Source organism: Neophocaena asiaeorientalis, unplaced genomic scaffold (genome assembly GCF_003031525.2).
Source record: "Neophocaena asiaeorientalis asiaeorientalis breed wild unplaced genomic scaffold, Neophocaena_asiaeorientalis_V1.1 scaffold88, whole genome shotgun sequence".
Taxonomy (NCBI): Eukaryota; Metazoa; Chordata; class Mammalia; order Artiodactyla; family Phocoenidae; genus Neophocaena; species Neophocaena asiaeorientalis.
Window position 1 is genome coordinate 749,115 of NW_020175683.1, and position 7,153 is coordinate 756,267.

Below are 7,153 nucleotides of genomic sequence, written 5' to 3' on the forward strand. Positions count from 1 at the left end.
AAAAAAAAAAAAAAAAAAAAAAAGATTAAGGGGTGAATGTGGAAAACACAAATAAGCCTCTTTGCATCTGTGATATGAAATTCAAATTTGAAGGGCAGAATGTGCCATAGCACAGTTTTCTTAGAAAAAATATTTCTTACACAAACCAGTGAACACTTGATTCATTGTTGATTTCTTCTAAAAATTAGTGCAAAATTGCAATTATAACAAGAACTGTAAAGATACAAATTAAATCAACTTATTTTCATGATTCATAGTTTCAGTTTTCAAGACTAAAAGATAATTGATCTCTTTTCATAATGTAATATAAAATTATTCATTTTCATTTTAGGTGGGCTCACTTAAAATGATCCTTTTTTGGTAGCTCCAGTTATCCTTGAGTTCAATACTGCACTTTTCCTGTTTTAGCTTCTTTCTTAGACATTGTTAAGATAAATATTAAAGAGCATTTTTAAAGAGAAATAAAAACAATTTCTTGTTTAAAATGATGGCATATTACATATTCTTTATAATTTCTCATTCAAAATAGAAAGCCACAATTATGTTTAATGTTTGAGCTATAAGTCAGAATACAAGAGTTTCAGTCAAGTATTTTTATTTAGTTGGTTATTCTCTGGGTAAGTCCTCACCGAACACCAGATACTTCTCAATGCTGGCCTTAAACCAGTGAACCAGCACAATCCTACCTGGCCCTTCCTCTTCGTGTCCTTGGGTAAATTCCCTGGCGTCTCTAACACTATTCATGAGACAAATGAAAGGAATCTTTAATTTCCTATTCAACTCTAACTTTCTCTTATCCTTAATTCTGAAATGGCACACATCTAACTCTGATAGGAATCCTATCTAAAATCCTATCTAAAATATGAAGACTGTGAAAGTACAGTATGGCTTCCCATTCTCCCAGTGCTCTTTTCCTGGTTATTCCTAGCAGGTCATTATTAAGTATATTGCTCTTTATTTACTCCTCATCTAGTCGTGAGCAGTGTGGACCGATTACGTGGGGGCATAAATATACTTGTGCCCCAACTGTCAAGTCAAGAAAGCGACTGTTTAAACAAGACAAGCAAAGCGGTTATCTGCTGTGTTTCGTAAAACCTGGTGAAGAGCCTGTCTTTTAATATCTGTAAAGATGTAATTCTTCTCTTTATATTGCAAATGATGCATGTTTATTAAGAAACAGCCTGTGACCTTTATAAATACTGTCTATGTCCCATTACGTTTAGAAGGTAAAACAAACACGCTATCGGGATATGATAGGTAGGTTTTCCTTGCTCCCCAGTGAACTAGAGAAAGTCCCATCTGATGTACCCTGTGTACCTTTAACCATATTAAAACAGCAAAAAACAAGATCAAGAACCAAAACTACAACGGTGCCTAGTTAAAATGCTTGATTTTCAAGGAAGACTTTCAAAATACATATACTTAGTCAGGCAAAAAGTCCTTTCTCTTTCCAAGGCTAGCTTTTCCTTTGATTCTCTTAATTCTATCCCCTTTTGCCTCGTGCCCATTCCATGAAATAACCCCCTGTTGTCTTTCATGTTCAGTAGCACCCACTTCATCCCATATATTTCATTTGTTAGTTAATTAATTTATTCAAAAGACTTAAAAATGACTTCATGTGTTAAGAACTGCACAGGGCATTTATCAATGAAAATAAAATAATGACATATAATCCTAACAATCATTAACATTTCTTGGGCTTTTCACACATTACTTTGTATCATTCTCACACCAGCGACTATGGTTGGCATTGCTTGTATTCCCCTTTTACAGATAGAGACACCCAGAGAGTAACTTGATAGGAAGGTATGGAGCTAGCATTTGAACCTAGACCTTGAGACTGCAGAGCAGTATGGCCTATGATGTCGAGGAGACACAACTAAGTATAAGGAGACAGACACAAAAACAGGCAAATATAATGCATGATCGTTTAAATAACGGAAATATAAGAAGCAGTGATAACCCAGAGGAGCTGTGGGCAAGATATTACAGAAGTGACGCTTGAATTGAGTTTTGAAGGAAGACTAGGACTTTATTAGGACAACAGTTTTATTATTCCTCCCTCAAAACTTCGAAATCATTTTGAACTCCTGTAGAAGACTGATTGCATTAATGGCCCCAATTAATGGCCTCCCTTTATCAATATCCTTTGCTCTGTAACTTTGTGGTCCCCTCCCACTCTGAACATGGGCTTCACCGTGTGATTTTCTTTGGCCAGTGAGACCAATATGGTGCAAATAGAGTCTTAAAACATACTTCACATTTCTGCTCACAGTCTTGCTTCTTTGCCTTCACCTTGAGGACATGCCTGCGCCGGCCTGCTAGAGGACGAGACACTGGAAGAGCAATTCAGCCCTGTTGTCCCAGCTGGGGCCCCAGATGTATGAGAGCCTGGCCAAAGTCAGCAGATGCCTGAATCGGGACTTCTTCCCCTCCACCAGCCCAACTCAGATAGTGGGCCTATCCAGCCAACCCATAAACACACGAGCAAAAATAAAGTTCGTTGTTGTATGTCACTAAGGTTTTGTTGCATAGGATTCTTGTGGCAAGAGAGAACAGATAGAATTCTCGCCTGTACCTCATCTCCCAAGTCCAAGTTAGTAGTCCAGTGACACCCATTGTACCTCTGTGATTCATTCATATTTCTCTTCCTTTCAGTTATCATTACAACTATCCTATTGACTGATCAATTCCTCGTTGCCTGTATCCTAGGCTACTGTAATAGCCTATTAACTGGTCTCCTTGCCTCCAAATCTTTCTCCTCTTCAACCCATCCTACAAAAAGTGAGTTGTTTTTTGTTTTGTTTTGTTTTGTTTTAAACAGAGTCCTAGTGTTATCACTCACCTCCTCAAAGGCCTTCAATGGTTTATTTCCTTAAGAGCAAACTCCACAGTCTGGTATTCAAACCCTTCAACCCATCTAGTCCCAAATGTCCTTCTAGCTTACCTATTCAGGTCTCCTTTTCCCTCATCATCCTGTGCTTCTCCTCTTTGCTATCCAGTATCCATGCAATTGAAGGCTTTATCTAGAAAGCCCTGCTCCCCCTTTCCAGATGTCCCAACCTTACTATTCCTACATATCTAGATCTTGTGTTTTTGCCCCAGGAAACTTTTCTTGATTCCCAATTCTGAGTCTTCTCACATTTTTATACCGCTTTTAGGATCCTGCACCCTCACTTTTTGCCATAGTCATTTGTGTATAGGACTTGTATATCCACGACATTAGCTTCCTAGGGCTGCCATAACAAAGTGCCACAAACTGGGTGCCTTAAAACTGCAGAAACTTATCCTTTCACAGTTCTGGAGCCTAGAAGTCCAAAATCAAGGGATCAGCAGGGTCATGCTCCCTGCAAAGCTTCTAGGGGAGGCTCCTTCCTTGCCTCTTCCAGCTCTTGGCAGCTCCAGGTGTGCCTTGGTTAGTGGCAGCAGAACTCCAATCTCTGCCTCTGTCTTCACATGGCGTTCTCCCTGTGTGTGTGTCTAAACTTCCCTCTTCTCATAGGGACACCAGTCATATTGAATTAGTGTTCACCCTAATGACTTCATCTTATATTGATTACATCTGCAAAACCCCTACTTACAAATAGGATCACTTTCCCGGGTACCAGGGATTAGGATATTAACATATCTTTGGGGGGGGGCACAATTCAACTCATATACTCAGTGTATTCGAGGGCAAGCACTGAGTCTTTACCTTAGTACCATTCTGACTAGTAAAGCAGCCCCAGGACAGGGATGATATCTTCGTCATTTTGTGTCTGCTTAGCACATGACTTTGTTGTTCAACTTTAGGCTGAAATGAATCAAATTGTTTAAACATATTTGGAAAGATCATTAAAAAGTTCTGAGGCAGCCAAGAAAGATTTATTAAGCAACAATTGTGTGGGGTATTATAAAGCCTCAAACATGGGGGTGGTTATTAATCAACACCTTAAAAAAAATCTCAGTTTGGCAGAGAGAAAAGTCCCTAACACACCACCAGAGACTGGCAAATTCAATTTGAGGCAGTATGTGTGAGGGAAGAAAATAATTATCAGTTGAATATACTCTCAGATGGGCTAATAAATTAGCTAATTTAGAAAATTAGGTTGAAACTATTATGTTATCTTCAGGTTTTAAATAATGAACTTTTGAAGACAATATTGAAGCCTATCATGCCCAGAATATACTTATTGGGGATCAAAGAGATGGCGTCATGAAAATCAAAATGTCCAGCAAAGAATAGGCAGCTTCCCTGTTAAAGTCAAGGGTGTGAGGGCTCACTAACCTTTTCAGTCAAGCTATCCTCTTGGAAAGAACAGCAGTCATGGCACCTTCCTGGCAAGCAAAGGTCAAGAAAATCGTGTCTGGATGTCACAAGACAAATCAGTAAGTGCATCTTTTTTGTTGTTGTTGTTGTTGGAAAAATTACTTTATGAAGCCTTAAGAAGCTCTGAGTGTAATTAAACTGTAGTCCAGAGTTAGATACAATTTAATAATAGTTCAATTCCAAACTAAAAGTTATTGTAGGTGAGACCATGAAATTTCCTAACACGTGATTTTAATATGTTGTGCTAAATTTTCTAAAACAGCTCAGAGGAATCAATATTTACAGTAGATGGTGTATTTGTGAAAAATCTGGCATCACCTATTTTATATATATGTATACATGTATATATAAAACCCAAGATTATATGAACTAGGAAACAGATGTTGTATATCTCAACAGCAATACTAGAGTGCAGAGTCTGAGACTGGGATTTATAACGTGGGATTTGGAAAAGGAGCAGACATCTTGTTTTCAAAACCTGAAGTTTTTCTCAAGACCCAAGTCAACATCGGAACTGCCACAGAACAGGAAAAAGGGAAGCTTTTCCTGCTTCAGTTGTTCATCTGCATCAGAAAGTCCAGTATCCCTGAGACAGGAACCACTGCAATAAGAAGGGAGTGAATAGGTCCTCCCAAAGGAAGATTGTTACTTCATTGTGCCCCTGCCCTGGTCACCAGGAGCAAACTGTGCATTTCCCAACCTAATGCTTGGCAGCACTGAGATGTTTCAGTCATGGTTCATCATAAACCCTGCGTTCTCCATCTTCATGAAATAACCTTGTCTCCCATTGAATTTCCTTTCCCTTCCTTTCTTGGGCTTCTGCTCTTTGTCTTTCTTCAAGTCTATGCTTGGCTTCAGTTGCTGCATCAATGTCTCTGATTTTTAAGTTGAAAGTGACATCCTTCCAAAGGCAGCGGGATTCCTACTCATTCTCATATTCCAACTTTCTCACTTTCTTCTTGATTATAGGCAACTTCTTGGTATCTATGAAAACCAGATATTTTCCCCCGTTGAGTATTTTGTGTACATTACACCATTCTATTCCCCTTCAACTGAGCAGAAAGACTTCTTGTCATTTGGAGAAAAAAATCTCAGCAGAAATTCCGTGCTTCTTGCCCCCTTAGAAAGGTTTGGTGTGGGAGATGATATTGGCACTATAGCCAGTTTTGGAACAATTAATATTGCATTCTCCGCCTAGTTCCACCCAGGGCACTGTGAGGATAGACCTTCCATAACCATTGGGAAATGTGAGAATGTAATGTTCATCATGGTCTAGACACGAGACACAGCCCTGTCCTATGTTGTACACCCCAGTTGACATCCCAAGGAATTTTGATTTGGTCAAGGTATGAGCACTGAATTGTATCTTTTTGTTAAAACATTCAGCATAAAAGGCTGAAATGGGTGGATGATGGGAAACCTGCTCAGCCACAAATGTTACGCTATTCTTGGAAACCCAGGGAACTGGTCCTTCTGAAACTAGTTCTCTTCGGTATCATTTTGGTAATGTCCAGTGACACTGAAAGTTCTCGCCCAAAATGGGGTTGTATGGCTTTTTGGCAACCGATCCTTTCCTTCCTGTGTGAAACGCTGAGAGGTACCATTTTACAACCTGAACCATTCGATCTCTGGCATCCTTCTGGTCACTAATACTCACAAACAGGTCCGGATGTGCAAAAAGTCTGCATACATTTCTAAAAGAGATCTTCTTTCAAGAATAAATGTTGGAAGAACTACCTTAGTAAGATCCATTCCAAGCCTAACCTGTGACAACAGATGCACGATAACTCTCTTGTGCTCTTCCACCGACCCTGCCTCCCCTTCATCATCTATATCATCATGTGAATCGACAAGGTCAGCATCACTTGTTCCATTGGACATGGAAGAATTAAGTGATTCCGTGGTACCTGGGTGCTTTAGACTATTTCCTGAGCGGCTGTGTGTCAAGACTGAGGCAGATCCGGAGGAATCTATTAAGTGCTTCTGGAATGAGCCACTGATGGAATTCATCCGCATCATAGAATTCATCTTCACTGCTAGAATAAGAGAACTCTGGGACTGTGTTTGGAGACAAGTTGACATGGCTTGGAGAAGTTAGACTGCTACTGGGTAGTGAGTGCCCACTGCCTGTACTATTTGGTGTTGGAGTCTGATGATGTCCCAAGGTAGCTAATACAAGGTCCAACTGGTAGAGAAGATGGACGCTGCTCTGACTTACACAACTGAGAAGGTTCTGGAGGTAAGACAGTCTGGGAAGGCATTGTGTCGATCACAGGTTCCAAGGGACTAGGTTGATATATTTCATCCACAGGATTAATAGTACTTATAATTCCGTCTGCGTGCTTCTCCGCATTACACTGGTCTTTAGCGATCTGCAGCAGCAGCGTTAATTGATTCTACCATGCTATTTGTTGTCTCTTTGAGAGTTTCAGTTTTCTTTCTCCATTCATCATCTTTGCAGTTTCGAAGTTTGTCATCAAAAAGCTTTAACTGTTCTATCAAGATTTGTAGGTAAGCATCAGCCTCTGTAAGTTTCTTATCAAAGTCTTGGACACTAGGAACAAATCCTGAATCCATACCTCCACAAGTAGCCGTCAAGAAAGACCTTCACCAAGACCCCCGCCCTGTGTGCCTCCAGGGGAGGGAGCCGAGGGCCACTTCTGAGCACCCGCTCTTCTCCCACCTCCGCTGGATCACCGGGCTGCTGTGCAGTCAGACCAGTCAGGTTCAGCCAGTAAGTGATCTCTGCTGTATTCCAAACTGCCACCACAGGAAGTCAATGGACACCCCCAACTGCTGCTTCCCACAGGAGGCAATTAAGCGGTGCTGAAGAGGGCATGGCTG

General features: G+C 40.4%; 1 pseudogene; it reads right to left on the minus strand.

Moving 5' to 3' along the window:
- Window positions 1-5,009: 5,009 nt before the first annotated feature.
- On the minus strand, window positions 5,010-6,889 carry LOC112390920 (oxysterol-binding protein-related protein 9 pseudogene; annotated as a pseudogene).
- Between the last annotated feature and the right edge of the window lie 264 nt (window positions 6,890-7,153).